The sequence below is a fragment of the Colletes latitarsis genome, chromosome 9 (assembly GCF_051014445.1).
Source record: "Colletes latitarsis isolate SP2378_abdomen chromosome 9, iyColLati1, whole genome shotgun sequence".
Classification (NCBI taxonomy): Eukaryota; Metazoa; Arthropoda; class Insecta; order Hymenoptera; family Colletidae; genus Colletes; species Colletes latitarsis.
The window spans coordinates 27,460,766-27,475,816 of NC_135142.1; the positions used below are offsets into that span (position 1 = coordinate 27,460,766).

General features: G+C 45.7%; 1 protein-coding gene across 1 annotated transcript in view; it reads left to right on the forward strand.

Annotated features, from left to right (window-relative positions):
- Nucleotides 1-9,238: 9,238 nt before the first annotated feature.
- The window catches only part of LOC143345452 (uncharacterized), a 33,633-nt gene continuing 27,820 nt past the window's right edge, over nucleotides 9,239-15,051 (forward strand). Inside the window, exon 1 of the mRNA XM_076772585.1 lies at nucleotides 9,239-9,815. The gene's annotated coding sequence lies outside the window, so the exon portion shown is untranslated. The remainder of the gene's footprint in view (nucleotides 9,816-15,051) is intronic.

Genomic DNA, 15,051 nt, shown 5'->3' on the forward strand with positions numbered 1-15,051 from the left:
TGGTCGCGTACGGGAATGCAGAACGAAGTACAGTACAGAGCTTGCACGGTGGTACTAATTGCCTCGAGAATGGCATATACAATGAATTAAACGGCTTGACAAAACGTACATTCTACGACCATTCAGTCTCACTTACGACCAAGACACAAAGCGTGTCACGTGTTATCCGTTAAACAGCGTGATCGCGAGTGCTTAAGCGCTTCTTCGTTCCTGGCTTTGTCCTCAATAGCAATAACGTTCTCAAGGGTGATCTCCGAGGAACGCCGGATGTTCCAGCGATAGAAGATGTTTCGTGACGTAAAGAAATTCGGAGTAATACTATCGGTGGCATCCCTTATTCAGGCAACACAGGTTCTCAAAGATTTTAGTTAGACGCGTCAACGAACTCGTGACAGATCAAAAGACAGTTTAAAAAAACGCCTGTACATATTTGAGTTGCTTCGCTACTATCATCCAGGGTAGTGATTATACATCGACGAACATCGATAAAGCCCACACGTTTTTCGTGTGCAGTCTTCGTGGTCCTGGCGTGGTTTACATCCTATGAATGAAATCAGCACAAGGACCTTAATTAGAACTTAATTGCTTCGATAACCGATGATTTAGCCTGGTCAGAATAGGCGTATTTTCGGCAATTGCCACGTCGTGTTGTCGATTCGTTGGACGATCTTTAACGGAGGTAAATATTTGTTTGCTTAAACTCGAGTGGGCAAGCCCGGAATCCGGCAAACCAGACGGTCGAAATGTTGTTTTTGCTACTAATCTCGGTTCCGTGGATTTTTGGCTGATCCCGGAGGCAAAAGAAAAGGAGTTTCGGACGTTAATTATGCACGCGTGCATTCCATCGTACGGTCGCGCGTGCCTCGCATCCAACCGGAGGGAGTTCTATCGGGCGCGTAAAGAATTTCCAGAGCATTGCTAGCCCAACGATCACCACCCTTCGTTTTCCTTCGACTGTAAAACTTCCTTACAATAGCGTCTCTGACAACATATAATGTATAAAGGTGATTGGAATCGAATTATCGAAATTAGTCGTCGGCAAATTAGAGTCTTGTGGTCGATACAGTTTTGTACGCGGAGGGAAAGAGATATCGATGCTTGGTTTCGAGGAAGCAAAAGTTTCGCGAGAGCTCACACGTACACGTATTTGTTGGTTGTAGATCGCTCGCCAACGCATTGCAACGTATTTGTGCGGACGAACGCATTCCTCGAGTACGTGCACTGGTTTTTCGTTGAGCTCTACGCGTGCACGCACCACGTCCGTGTGCAAGTGCACGGTCATGAAAATAATTTCGGGCGCCAGTCGTCCAGAGTTCCGACGGATGCGAGGGATTCGTGCGACCGATCAACTTTTATTCGGAAGTGGAGATTTAACCGTATTAAAATGGCAGGTCAGCCCGGTCCCGGGCACTCGGCGCGTATGATTCGTGAGTGCGTGGACCGTGAGCGCGTTTAAGGTCGCCGGAACTGGCGTCGTATAATGTAATATTAGCGGTCGTTGGTGCTTTGAAGTCACGAAGGTCCTCTGCTCAGACTGATCCGTAATTTATGGGCTGATTCGACGGAACGATTCTCCGGGTTGCCGGTGATTGGGATGTGAATAATTATGTCGACGTTGATTTCCTCTTCTGGCCGATTCGGTGCGTCTGGTAACGCGGACAGATGTCTTGCCAGTTGCTCGATGTGTATATTATCCGATCACTTTCTTTTCTACCGGTTTATCCCGTAAATAAATCACAATTCCCGCGAATCAGCACGTTCGACGCGATATCGAGGGGTCGCGATGGACAGGTTCAAGACATCGGATTATGCGCGACAAAGTAACCCAGGTAAATAGCATTACGCCTGGTTTACCGTGACGCGAGTAAATATTTATGCTTCGAATGGCCAATGGAGAGCTTGTATTAAATGCTCGGTGAATTTCTAACGGGCTCGTTAGGCAGTGCATACAGGTACACAGAGGCCAGTGCACACTAATTCGAAAGCTGCGCGTAACGATATTTATCGCATTCCACGGAAACGATCTACCAGACTTTTAGTAGAGATCGATCGGTATCGTTAAAGTTTTCGTCGAAGAAAGGAATGGAAAGGTTTACAAAAATGATTGAGACTAGGACGATTTATCGATAGGATCTCGTAGTGTCTTCGTCAGATTCAAAGCGATCAATATTTCGATAGGTTTATCAAATCATAACTCTCGCCACATTTAGTTTTAATTATCATACACTGTGATACGTACAGGTATTCGACACTCCTGGGAATAATTTTGATGGGAGATTCTAGAGGCCAAAATAAGACGAAAATCAAGAATACCAATTTGTTGATGAAGGCTTTGTTAAACAGTTATTAACGTTTAAATTTTTGACCGTACAGAATTTTTTTCTCGAAAATGCGCAAGATTTCGGGGGTATGTCTATTCACCAAAAATGATTGTAATTGACCCCCACAGCTAACAATATTTTTTTCATAACGATTTGAAATATTTTAATTTCGTCGAAAAATTTCACACCTTCTCGAATTTTTTTCTAGAAAGTGGGTAGGATTTTGGGGGTACGTCTATTCACCAAAAATGATTGTAATTGACCCCCACAGCTAACAATATTTTTTTCAGAACGATTAGAAATATTTTAATTTCGTCGAAAAATTTCACACCTTCTCGAATTTTTTTCTAGAAAGTGGGTAGGATTTCGGGGGTATGTCTATTCACCAAAAATGATTGTAATTGACCCCCACAGCTAACAATATTTTTTTCATAACGATTTGAAATATTTTAATTTCGTCGAAAAATTTCACACCTTCTCGAATTTTTTTCTAGAAAGTGGGTAGGATTTCGGGGGTACGTCTATTCACCAAAAATGATTGTAATTGACCCCTGTAACCGAAAATAATTTTTCCAGAACGATTTGAAATTTTTTAATTTCGTCGAAAAAGTTCACCTATCGCCTGTCGAGTTTTCTTTAAAATTTGTTTGTGATTTTGAATAAACGCAACCATGGGTAATGTAGTAATACAATTTATTAATAAAAAATAAAGTATATAAAATTTCTACGCTGTATTCGGACATTTCGGATAACCGGGTGCCGGATAATCTGAACTCTACTGTAGTTTGATTGTAACCGCGGACAATCGATATTTGATACATACGTCGACGGTGAGAAATCGATGTTCGTCCTCTTTCCGAAAGTCTCGCAAATCGAGAAACGGACTTGTATCTTGGTGTTGGCATCGAATCAGAACCGCGTGGCCTTGCGCTCGATCGCGTTTTCGTCGAATTACGATTCGCGGTATATTCCGTCTGGTCGTTGACCTTGTTGCGCGGCATCGAAATGCGTGGGCGTCCCATTCATCGGCCAGGAAGGGGCCTCTACGTGTCCAAAGTATGTACTTGTACCATTTGGCATCGTGTCATAGATACGCACGCCGTACATCTTCGTTAATTGGCGCCTCGAATAGCACGCGTCTTCGCAACCGACCGACCGTTGCTCGAGATTCACTCGACTCTCGCTGTCGACGCGTTTTAATTGCTCCGTTTCGTGCTTCGTTGCGCCCGCTCGTCGAGAGATCGAACGAATCGAATCCGTTCGTACAATAATTCGGTTTACGATCAAGCTAGATATTTTTAACCTCGGTGAATTCTCGATATTTCCGGTCGCGGTGCTCCATTCTAGCGGTTCGTTGCCATCGCGTATCGCGATTTATAGCTTCTTCCCCCGACAAAGGCGACGATCGAATTTTCAAGTATGCCGGCGCGCGCAACATTCTTAGAGTAACGTTCGCACAAACGTTGTCGTAGTCGACGGCTAAGGTGGAGCTTCCGTTTCCGGCAATGAACGTGCCGTATACGAGAATCGACGCTATTACGCGCTATGTTCGTCCCAGCTATCCGGAGTCGTTCCTTTCCCGTAGACGGTGTATTCCTTCGTTCGTCGATTACGTTCTATCGATCCGGGTCTATCCTCGGAGTATCGAACGGATCCGTCCACTGCTTCCAACGAAATTACAGATACGTTTCTTTTCTTAGTAGCACGCCTTGCTAATTCGGAGTATTACAAAGCGTAACGAGTTACAATGAAAACAAAAGAGAAGAGGAGTAGGTGTAGCGAAACGTACACCGTGAATGTGCTGGTTACGACTCCGGAAGTTACACCTGCGATTCCTGCAAGTAAATTTTGGGACTCGGAATTTATATTTATCTAAAATGATGATGTCCGTAAGAGAAAATAATCGTATTAACTAGTTTCCTGTTTGATTTGTTTTTTTTTACTTTTACAAAGAGAAGGTAAATTAGAATACCGCTATTTGAAATTGCCTGCACCGTAACGATCGTTACGTCGTAAGCATCGCTGCTTTGTGCCATCTTTGAATTAAAGCGAAGGAAAGGAAGCACGATCATCGAATATACGCTTTGAGAGGATTCCTTCTGCTACGGCGAGCAAGCTATGCACGTATTCGTAATTAGTAGTGCGGTAGGTTTGTTTCGGTTGGGTGTTATCGTTGCGTATCGTGGAAATTGGTGCCCCGTTCGCCATATGCTCGTCGGTACCGTTGTCGAGGCTCCTTAGAGAGCCGGTTTTCATTTCCTGTCGCTGCGAAAGAATGGCTAACCTCGCGTCGATAGAGACTCTCCCCTTCCGCCTCTTTTTGCATACTTTCGATGCCCGCGCGCGTTCTTTTCCTCTCCGTCGTGGCTGTTCGCAACCGAACGCGACGACGGTGATCCTCGTGCATCCTTGCGATTAAACGCGTGTCGCGCCGCGCTGTTCGACACGTTTGCGATCGATAGCACGTAGCGCGTATTGCGTTTCTTTCTTCTCGAAAGTTTAAAAGCTGCTGCGTTGACGCGTACCCATCGCATCGCGAACGCGTTAAGGAAAACCGCGCTCGGTCGCGGAGACGATAATCGTTGCTCGTTCTGCTCTACTATACGATCAACGCGAAGCGTTAACGCCGTCCCGGCCGAGTTACGTCCCGCAACATTCAGAGCGGAAACGTCGCGGTGAATAATATCGATTAAAAATGCAGTGAAATGAAAAGGAACAGACGCCAAAGGATTCGTCTGCGTTTATTTAGCACGTTTGCCGCTTCACGGCGACGATCGCGCGCGGAATTTTACCGAGCAAAGAAATCTTGTCGACGCACCAGCGTTCACGGGAATCGTACGTTGATAACGATATCGCTTTGGAAACAGCGGCTCCGTCGTTGCTCCGTTCCTAATTGGGTTAATGCGTTTTGCAGCGAGTGGTCTCTTCTTGGACACGACGTCGAAGGAATGTCGATTATCGTGTCGCGTCGCGACAGCGTCCGTCGTATTCTTTGTTCGTATCGACGCGAACGGGGCACGCAGGAGAAGAAAAGAAGGGAACGTAATTCGCGCGATCGAAGATAATTGACATTAAGTAGAGCAGAGCGCCGCAACGCGACTGTTTTCTTTGACGTTTCTCTCGTACGTGCGATCGAATTTATTATTCGAGGTTGTTGAGCTCTTCCCGGCGATGGTTGCTCGATTAACGAAAAACATATACAACGATCGATAGTGGTAGGTAGGTTTCAATTATTCAGCCGCGAGGTTCGTGCACAGTGGGTTCCGCGTTGTAATAGGAGGCTGCGTATCCGGCGAACCGCTCGCGTCCTCCTAAAATCGATTTCCATTAATTTGGGAAAAGCTATTATATTCGGCGAGTTTGTCGCGCTATTATATCATTCGGCAGCGGTTTCAACGCGAATACCTTTCGCGCGATATTCCGTTGTCCATCGCGCGATCGGAATCGTCTATTAACAGTAACTCGTAGCGGCAGGAACGACGGTTCAAGTTTACTCGCGAGCAATTCCTAGTATTTTATGGCTACGACATTGCAAACGAGTAATTTGAGCACTAGACGGCCCAAGAATTTATACTTATTCCCATTCTCCGTTTCCAAAGTGTTCCCTTCGTTCGTCGATTTTACGATTACGATCGATTCAATTAATTTCGACTTTGACAGCCGTGCGTAGAGGCGTTGATAGAAGGTCGAGGTCGTATTGCCCGGAAACCTTAATAATCGGCTCCTCCTTTGAGAAAAGCCTTTATCCGGGCATTGTTTTCCGCACCTAAAACCGTTCTTGGTACGCAACGAGTCTACTTACGACGGCGATTCTGTACCAAGAAACCGATCTCTGTTCTTCCTCTTCGAATCGTCTGTCGACAACCGATTTCCGGCGCAAGAATTGCGTGTATCGTCATCGATTGTCGGTAATCGAGACTCGAAAGCTTACGCATTCCACGTGGATTACCGTTTCTTCGTTGCGTTAGTGGTTTCAAGTAGCCGCTACGAAACAGAAATCGATAATTTGCAACGGAATATGTATATTTAATGTATTAAATTACGATTGGTCTTTTATGACATTATAGAAAATTTGATACTTTGTAACAATTATACGGGAAAAAGGTTCTCGTACCTGAACCTATACAGGGTGTTCGGGGAAAAATTTTAATGGGGGATTCTAGGGACCAAAATAAAACGAAAATCAAGAATACCAATTTGTTGTTGGAGGCTTCGTTAAAAAGTTATTAACAATTAAATTCAAAAATTTCAAATGGTTCTGGAAAAATTATTTTCGGTTGCAGGGGTCAGTTACAATCATTTTTGGTCATTACACATACCCTCGAAATCCTACTTACTTTCTAGAAAAAAATTCGAGGTGTGAAATTTTTTGACGGAAAAAAGAAATTTCAAATCGTTTTGGAAAAATTATTTTCGGTTGCGGGGGTCAATTACAATCATTTTTGGTCATTACACATACCCTCGAAATCCTATTTATTTTCTAGAAAAAAATTCGAGAAGGTGTGAAATTTTTCGACGGAAAAAAGAAATTTCAAATCGTTTTGGAAAAATTATTTTCGGTTGCAGGGGTCAATTACAATCATTTTTGGTCATAACACATACCCTCGAAATCCTATTTATTTTCTAGAAAAAAATTCGAGAAGGTGTGAAATTTTTCGACGGAAAAAAGAAATTTCAAATCGTTTTGGAAAAATTATTTTCGGTTGCAGGGGTCAATTACAATCATTTTTGATCATTACACATACCCTCGAAATCTTGCGCATTTTCTAGAAAAAAATTCGAGAAGGTGTGAAATTTTTCGACGGAAAAAAGAAATTTCAAATCGTTTTGGAAAAATTATTTTCGGTTGCGGGGGTCAATTACAATCATTTTTTGTCATTAGACATACCCTCGAAATCTTGCGCATTTTTGAGAAAAAAATTCAGTACAAACGGAACTTTAAATGTTAATAACTTTTTAACGAAGCCTCCATCAACAAATTGGTATCCTTGATTTTCGTCTTATTTTGGCCTCTAGAATCCCCCATTAAAATTTTTACCAGTGAATACCCTGTATTTTAACAGTTTCGAAAGCCCTGTCGAAAAATGGAGATTACAATAAAATTGATATTAACGTACGCGAGAATTTAATGGCTGTGGTATGCGCACGGTCGGCGGTGGTGGTAGTTCGGAAATCGATACAACGTATCACCGGACGAGAACGGCAGAATTTTGTTTGCCGTCGTTGTAAAGCAGCGCGATGCATCGAAGTCTCTGGCGAACGATAGTCGGCGAGGGAGAGAGTTGAACGTTTGTTGTCGGTGGTTAGGCCGAAATTCCGAAATTCCAGACGTGCCGAACTGTTATTTAACACGGCGCGTTCCCGTCGCCGGTCCCGAACGTTCTTCAGCGTGCCGGTTTTCGCATTAGTCACCGCCGCGAAAGGCGAAAGGCGAAAGGCGACTCTCGTAGAGCAGAGTCGCAGAGGCAGGCAGCCAGGAATACGCGTATCGCATTTTGTTTCGGTCGAACGACCACCGTCGTAGTTGCCTAAACAACGTACGATTTCCAGGTAGAAGAACGCGCCACGATCGGTTCGAGATTACGCGGACTACGGCAGACATTCTCGTGACTGAATTCGTGGGCAAAATACTCGGTACCGTGGATCACGTTATTGTAAAGAAACAGCCTGACATCCGGCCTGATCTTACCGCGTTTTCGACAAAAAACACCGATACGACTCGACTGAAATAATATAACGCGAACGCGGGCGCGAATCTACGATTCCTGCCCGATTAACTTTCGCGCAATCGATTTCCACCCACTCGTTGAATTCAGTCGAAACGCACGTATTACGGTAGGTCGTTAACCGTGTATGTACCTAGATTTGCCCCTCGAATTTGCCAACGAGCAAACTGACCATTGCGATATACAGGGTGGCATGCGTCTAGTTCTATTTTGTTATCGAGTTGCAATTCAACTATGTATTTAAAACCGAAACTCCAAATTAGACTTTGTATTCTACTTCTATAAATGCTTCTTACAATTAGTATTTCTGGTACGAGTCTAGGTACACAAATATGTAGTAAAATTTGTATTGTCTGCTAGCCGATCGATCAAGATGGATCGAACGTTCCTTTGGACGCGTAAGAAATCGCAGTGTCTTAATTGTAGTTTACGCTGAGCTCGTGAAATCGAGTTTTGTCGATCTTCTCGGGGCAAATAGCCCCACTGTGCGGCGTTGTCCGTGTTCCGAGTCACGGAGTCCGTGTTCGTGACAGGACCCCGCCCTGAAGTCGAAGCCCCCATACTCCGGCGTTCTTGGCGAGCTCGAGTCAGGGCTACCACCATCCGAACGAAATCCCGGGGTGCCGGGCTCGGTCGGTACGTTCCTGTCTGGCTCCCGTCTATCCCGGAGCTCATTCTTTCTCCGGCCGTCGAGTAGTGCAGAACGTCTCGTAGTGGTAAAACGTAAAGCCGCGCTCGGTTGCTCGGTGGAACGCGGACGCACGGATACGTAGAAACGCGAACCCGCGTTTACGCGGAGTAAAGCGTTTTGCGCGAGGATACAGGAGAGAGAGTACGACGTTGTGATCTTGGAACGATATTTTTCTTCGTCAGTTTGTGCGCGCGATACTTGACTTTCTCGGGGCATAGAGGGAGGCGGACACGGACACGGACACGGCCGAAACTCCATAACGGCGGGAACAAAGGAACAGCATCCTCGGGAGTCTTGGAAACGCGAAACGATCGATCGTTTTGCATCAGCGTTGTCCCGGTGTTTGCGATAATCGCATCCCGCGTCTGGAAATTGACCGTCGGCACACGCTTCTCTCGCGAGGGTGAGTTTCACGCGTATCGCGATCGTCCATCGTGGCAACCGGCGATCATTTTCGATCGCGAGCGGAGATGAAACGCGGGTACCTGTTGGTGATTTAGAAGTCGGGAACAGCGTACACGCAGGAGGGTCACGGAGGAAAAATTGAGGGAGGGACAGAGGTAAAGAGCGAGAACCAGGGGCAAACGCAGGGAAAAGGAAAGGACAGAGGGGAGAGAAGAAGAGTGAACGCGCGCGAGTGAGCGTGCGAGCGAGCAATACGTTGGTGACAGAAAGACGGTCGGACGGACAGACGGACGCCGCTTCCCCTCCGCTTCTCTCTCTTCAGTCGGTCGCGCGTTACCGAGCCAAGTGGATGAGTTCGCGATCGTGCTCCCGCTAAAAAACTCTGCCGTCTTGCTCGATATTCGCGTTCGGTGTTTCCTCTTGCTTTTATCGCGGCAAGTAATCCTCGTGTGCCTGCCAGCCGCTTCACCTCTCGTTACTCTCGTCTCTGTCTAGACGCCACGCACCGTGGTACGCGCCCGCCGCTGCCACCGCCGCCGCCGCCACCGCTGCGCCTCCTCCTCTTTCTCTCGGAATAATATTATTCAGTGTGTTTCTTGTGGCGAGTTACGCTCTTCTCTTCGAGGGAAAATTTCTCTCGACACGGGAATCAGGACCCTCTCTACCATCCAGGTGAGTAACAACCACCCCCTTGTGCCGGTCGTTCGCTCTTTTCCGTTTGTTTCGCGCGTGCCCCGCAGGGTGCACACCTTGATGGTCTCCGCGTGGTCTTCGATCCACGACACGCCGCGTTTCGCGTTGCCTTTCGTCATCGTAACACCGGTCATTGTCTCGGTATTTCGAGGACCGATTCGCCGGTGAAAGGTCGCGCGTTTCCGCGTCGTTCTCGGTCGGTTTCTGTCAAGACCACGAGTGACGAACGGTAACGCGTCGAGCGGGATTTCGTGCACGTACCCCCGCGCCATTTTGAAGGTGGGCACCACCGTCGATCGATATAGCAGCCGCCGTGCGAGAGTCGGCTTTCAATTTTATTCGCTCGTTTTCTTGTTTCGCTGGTTCCGTTCGGCGCTCGAGCGATTCGTCCATCGCTGCGTCGTTTCGTTGGCCAACGGTCATGGAAGCCCCCACGGTCCTGATCGAAGGATCGTTGGGAGTTCCAGCCAGTTACGCCATCTTGATTCCTTCTCCCACCAGTTTGTCGATATTAACCCCCGAACGATCGTCCGTACGTGCGATTTCAAGACCCAACCGGTGACCTTTCCCTTCAGTCTCGATTGATCGAAATCTCGCGACCGTGCACGCACGTTATATTCCGTTTATTCTTCGGCTGTTCGATTCGCCAGGGTCGGCGAGGCAAACGTAACCGTAAGAGATGGAATTTTTTCGAAATTGTCCGACAGGACACTGTGAAAATATTGGCAACGAAACTGCTTTGTCCGCTCGCAGATTTAGTGGCGTTCGCTTGTTGCCATGGCGAAAGAGAAGCGAAGAGAGGGATAGAAAGGAGATACGTTCTTACCAACCCGGGTGCCTTAAACAGAGGCGACGTGTCTGCTTGCCTGCTGCTGCCTGCTTGCTTGCTTGTTCGCTTGCTTGCTTGCTTGCCCACAGTTTCTCTTTCTCTCTCTCCTTTGTGCCGATTTTGCATAGCAGGCCTCTACCTGCCGTGCATTTAAAACGCAGTCAAGGCTTCCACGGAAGCGATTGTTGTCGCTCGGGGAATGGCAACCGGTGGAGAAAGGCCGAGAAAATGCTGGCCTGGCTAGCTGGCTAACAGGCAGGCCATTCTCTGTATGCGCCTTGGCTCGATCTCGTTCTCCGCGCTCCAAGTCTCGTCTTACGATTTTCACTAAACTTTTCCTTTTCTGGCTCTCTTGGATCATCTCGATCGCGGAGCAACGAAACTGCAGGGATTTCGTTCCACGTGTCTATTCGAGAATCTCCCGTAGTGTCGTGGTCGTGCATCCTAGATATTATCGATTTATTAGAGTTCGATTGTTGGGCACGTTGGTCGATCGTTCGCTTTATCGTCGTTTCGCGATTTGCCACGCACCGGGCACTGGGCACCGCCGCCTCTACCCTCCCTCGCTCCGCGCCATTGGCTTTTTCCCTCCTTACCGCAATATCGGCAGCAACCAGTTTCAGCAACGGCGAGTCCACGCCATCCACGCGATAACGGGTCGTTAACTTGCCCACATCTGCCTTTCTCTCGTTTACACGAACGAAGAAAAGAGCTGTTGCTCGGGCAGGCGTGTACGCCGGAGTCGCGAGTGCTTTTGAAACGCCTCGCGGTTCGACCGGTTTTTCGCGAGAACGCTTGTGCGTTTCACGACTCCTCGATACCTTTCTTTCTATCGTTCGATCATGTTAGAAAAACACATCGATTCTCGACTCGATCGTTGCTTTTTATTTGGCAAATAATGAAGAAAAGTTCGCTCGCACGTGTCCCCATCCTACCTAGGTCCCTTCGGATGGCATAATACGGTACGAAATGCTAATAGTATCGATCGTACTTCGCTTCGATCAGTTATCTTCTTCTATCGCTCTTTTCCACCACCCATCGCGCGTGTAAGTTTACTCTTGTTATCCAACACCATTCTCGTATACCATACCTTATCTCCGCGTATTTACTCGAGTCTTTAGACTCGGCTTCCAGGGATTGTTCGCTCTTTGTGCGGGCAACTTCCATTCTCGGCTGTGTTTACGCGAACAAGAGTCCACGCGTTCACCGAAAATAGATCGCTCGGTACTTGGGATACGCGTATATTTTTAAGTCCGCGTCCGAGTGGCGGGCCTACCCTATTCCCTGGTGGCGTAGCTCTGCCCGACCTTTACACCCTCTCGCGCGGCCAGGGTGAACTTTCCTATCTGCCCTTGCGACGTCGATGCCTTTCATCGATACGCACACCGCGTGCTGCACACGCACGTGTGCCGACTGGACGTACAGCGGATTCGTTCACGCATGCGGGACACGCGGCTGAATACGGGGTTCGACGATGCGTTTGCCACATTCTCTCCCGGCACGCTCATAATTCTCAATTTCGAGAACAGTGGGCCGAGCAGATGTCCTTTTTCGAGGACGAAACGTTGGCCTAGGTTCTTTCCCTCGCTTCCTCGTTTTGCGCGTGGAATTACGAATACTAGCTGCCTGCGAAAATAATGGCCGATCGATAGGTATACAGGGTGTTCTGCCACCCCTGGGAAAAATTTTAATGGGGGATTCTAGAGGCCAAAATAAAACGAAAATCTAGAATATCAATTTCTTGACTGACGCTTCGTTAAAAAGTTAACAAGTAAATTAAAATTTTCAAATCATTCTGGAAAAATTATTTTTGGTTGCGAGGATCAATTACAATCATTTTTGGTCATTACACATACCTTCGAAATCCTACACACTTTGTAGAAAAAAATTCAAGAAGTTGTGAAATTTTACAATGAAAAAAAAATTTTCAAATCGTTCTGGAAAAATTATTTTTAGTTGTGGGAGTCAATTACAATCATTTTTGGTGAATAGATATACCCCAGAAATCCTACCCGTTTTCTAGAAAAAAATTCGAAAAGGTGTGAAATTTTTCGACGAAATTAAAATATTTCAAATCGTTCTGAAAAAAATATTGTTAGCTGTGGGGGTCAATTACAATCATTTTTGGTGGACAGACATGCCCCCGAAATCTTACCCACTTTCTAGAAAAAAATTCGAGAAGGTGTGAAATTTTTCGACGAAATTCAAATATTTCAAATCGTTCTGAAAAAAATATTGTTAGCTGTGGGGGTCAATTACAATCATTTTTGGTGAATAGACGTACCCCCGAAATCTTACTCACTTTCTAGAAAAAAATTCGAGAAGGTGTGAAATTTTTCGACGAAATTCAAATATTTCAAATCGTTCTGAAAAAAATATTGTTAGCTGTGGGGGTCAATTACAATCATTTTTGGTGAATAGACATACCCCCAAAATCCTACGCATTTTCGAGAAAAAAATTCATTACTGAAAATCTAATTAGGTGCCTAAATTTTTCGATGAAAAAAAAAAAATTTCAAATCGTTCTGGAAAAATTATTTTCGGTTGCGGGGGTCAATTACAATCATTTTTCGTCATTAAACATACTCTCGAAATCCTACCCACTTTCGAGAAAAAAATTCAGAATGGGCGGAACTTTAAACGTTAATAACTTTTTAACGAAGCCTCCATCAACAAATTGATATTCTTGATTTTTGTCTTATTTTGGCCTCTAGAATCCCTCCAGGACACCCTGTATACATGACTGTGCGTAATGGATGACAAACTGTTCTCTGAAAATCGTCACACATTGTTGCAACTAGAAGTCAAATTTTTAACAGATAACGGAGCAATTAGGCGAGCACACGGAGCTCTCTGTTTGGCATAACTCGGTCGGTTGCCCGAGCGTGAACGATTCGTCGACGAAAGGCAAAAGTGATTAACTGGATTTCGAAGAATTTTCTGATTCACTCGTTAAATGGATCGACACTGCGTTCCATCGTTATTGCTTCACGAGAATTCGGTATTTTCACCGATATTCCATAATCTTTTACGTTTACTAACTTTCTTTTAAAATGCACTAGGGATTTGTTGTCGAAAATGGAGTAGTTTCCAAGTTCTGATTATTCTCATAGAAGCGAGAGGCTGTGCGTGGTGCCGAGCGATCTTGGCGTGGCATCGTCGTTAAAGCCTTTAATGTTCTTCGACGCCAATGACCTCTGAATGTGCTTATTAATCTATTGAGCGGATCTGTAGGAAGAAATCTTGTTGCACGTTTCATTTGTACGCTCGTTCGCTCGCAGTGAATAGATAATTAGCTCGGGCATAGTCGCGATCTGCGAAACTGAAATCGTAATTTGTATCTCCCGAGCGTTCGATGCAGTCTTTGCAATTTTTCTCCTTTTTATCGCGAACTACAAGAGCAAACACCAGAGTAAATAGAGTCATAAGCCGATCGGAAGATACGTTCGCGCGGAATTTGATTTCGTAATACGTATCGCGAGTAAATCGTTCAGAAAGTAACCGTCGAAGTCGATTTTACAGTATGCAGTACGCGATAGTTGAGATCTCGAGTTATCGGGTGCCAGATCGCACCGTGACTCAGAGGAATGACACGATTCCGTTCGCTGTTTGCCTTGTTTTCAGAAAATTGTTATGCATGGTGTCGTTGAACCGGTGTCCGGGAGCGTGAATCGGTGAAACAAGTGGTTCGAACGGCGGCCGACTTCCTTTCGTGCTCCTTTATCCTTTCGGTGGCGTTGTGTTTTGCACCAATGGCGCAATGTAACAGAAAGCTAGTTTTTCCCAAGAACATTAGTTTCGAATCGAAGTACCGTGCTTTTTGATTCTGTTCGTTCCCTTTTCCGCGTACCACGTAATATTTATTCAACGGTACTCGGAACGGTTCTTGAATTCGCAAATTTTCTAGCAACTTCTTCTTCAGTGTCTGTCAGAAACACCAACCATACGGGATGTACTTAGTAATTGGGACGGGCTGTAACTCTGTTTCAATACCGTACAATTTGTTTGCATATATATTTACCACTTTTTCTTGATCGTATAATTAAAAAAAAAATCCTGCCAGCCATATATGCATAACATGGCAGTGAAGTGAGTACGCCATCCGTCTTGCATCGTATCTTGTTCGACTTTGCTTCGCCGTGCCAGTTTTTAGCAGTCCTTACTCGAACAACGGAACGTTTCCTCTTTTCCCGTGAAAGAAGCTTCGGACACACGACCTCGAAACCGTTAACCAGAGTCCACAACCTTTTAACGACACGCAGTCCATTTTCTATGGCGATAATTAGAGAGATCGAGCCTATGAAAGGATCCCTTTGTTTCTTGCATTTTTATCTCCTTTGCCTTCAAACGTTGATTTTTCTTCGAACAGCGTGAACCAAAAGTATT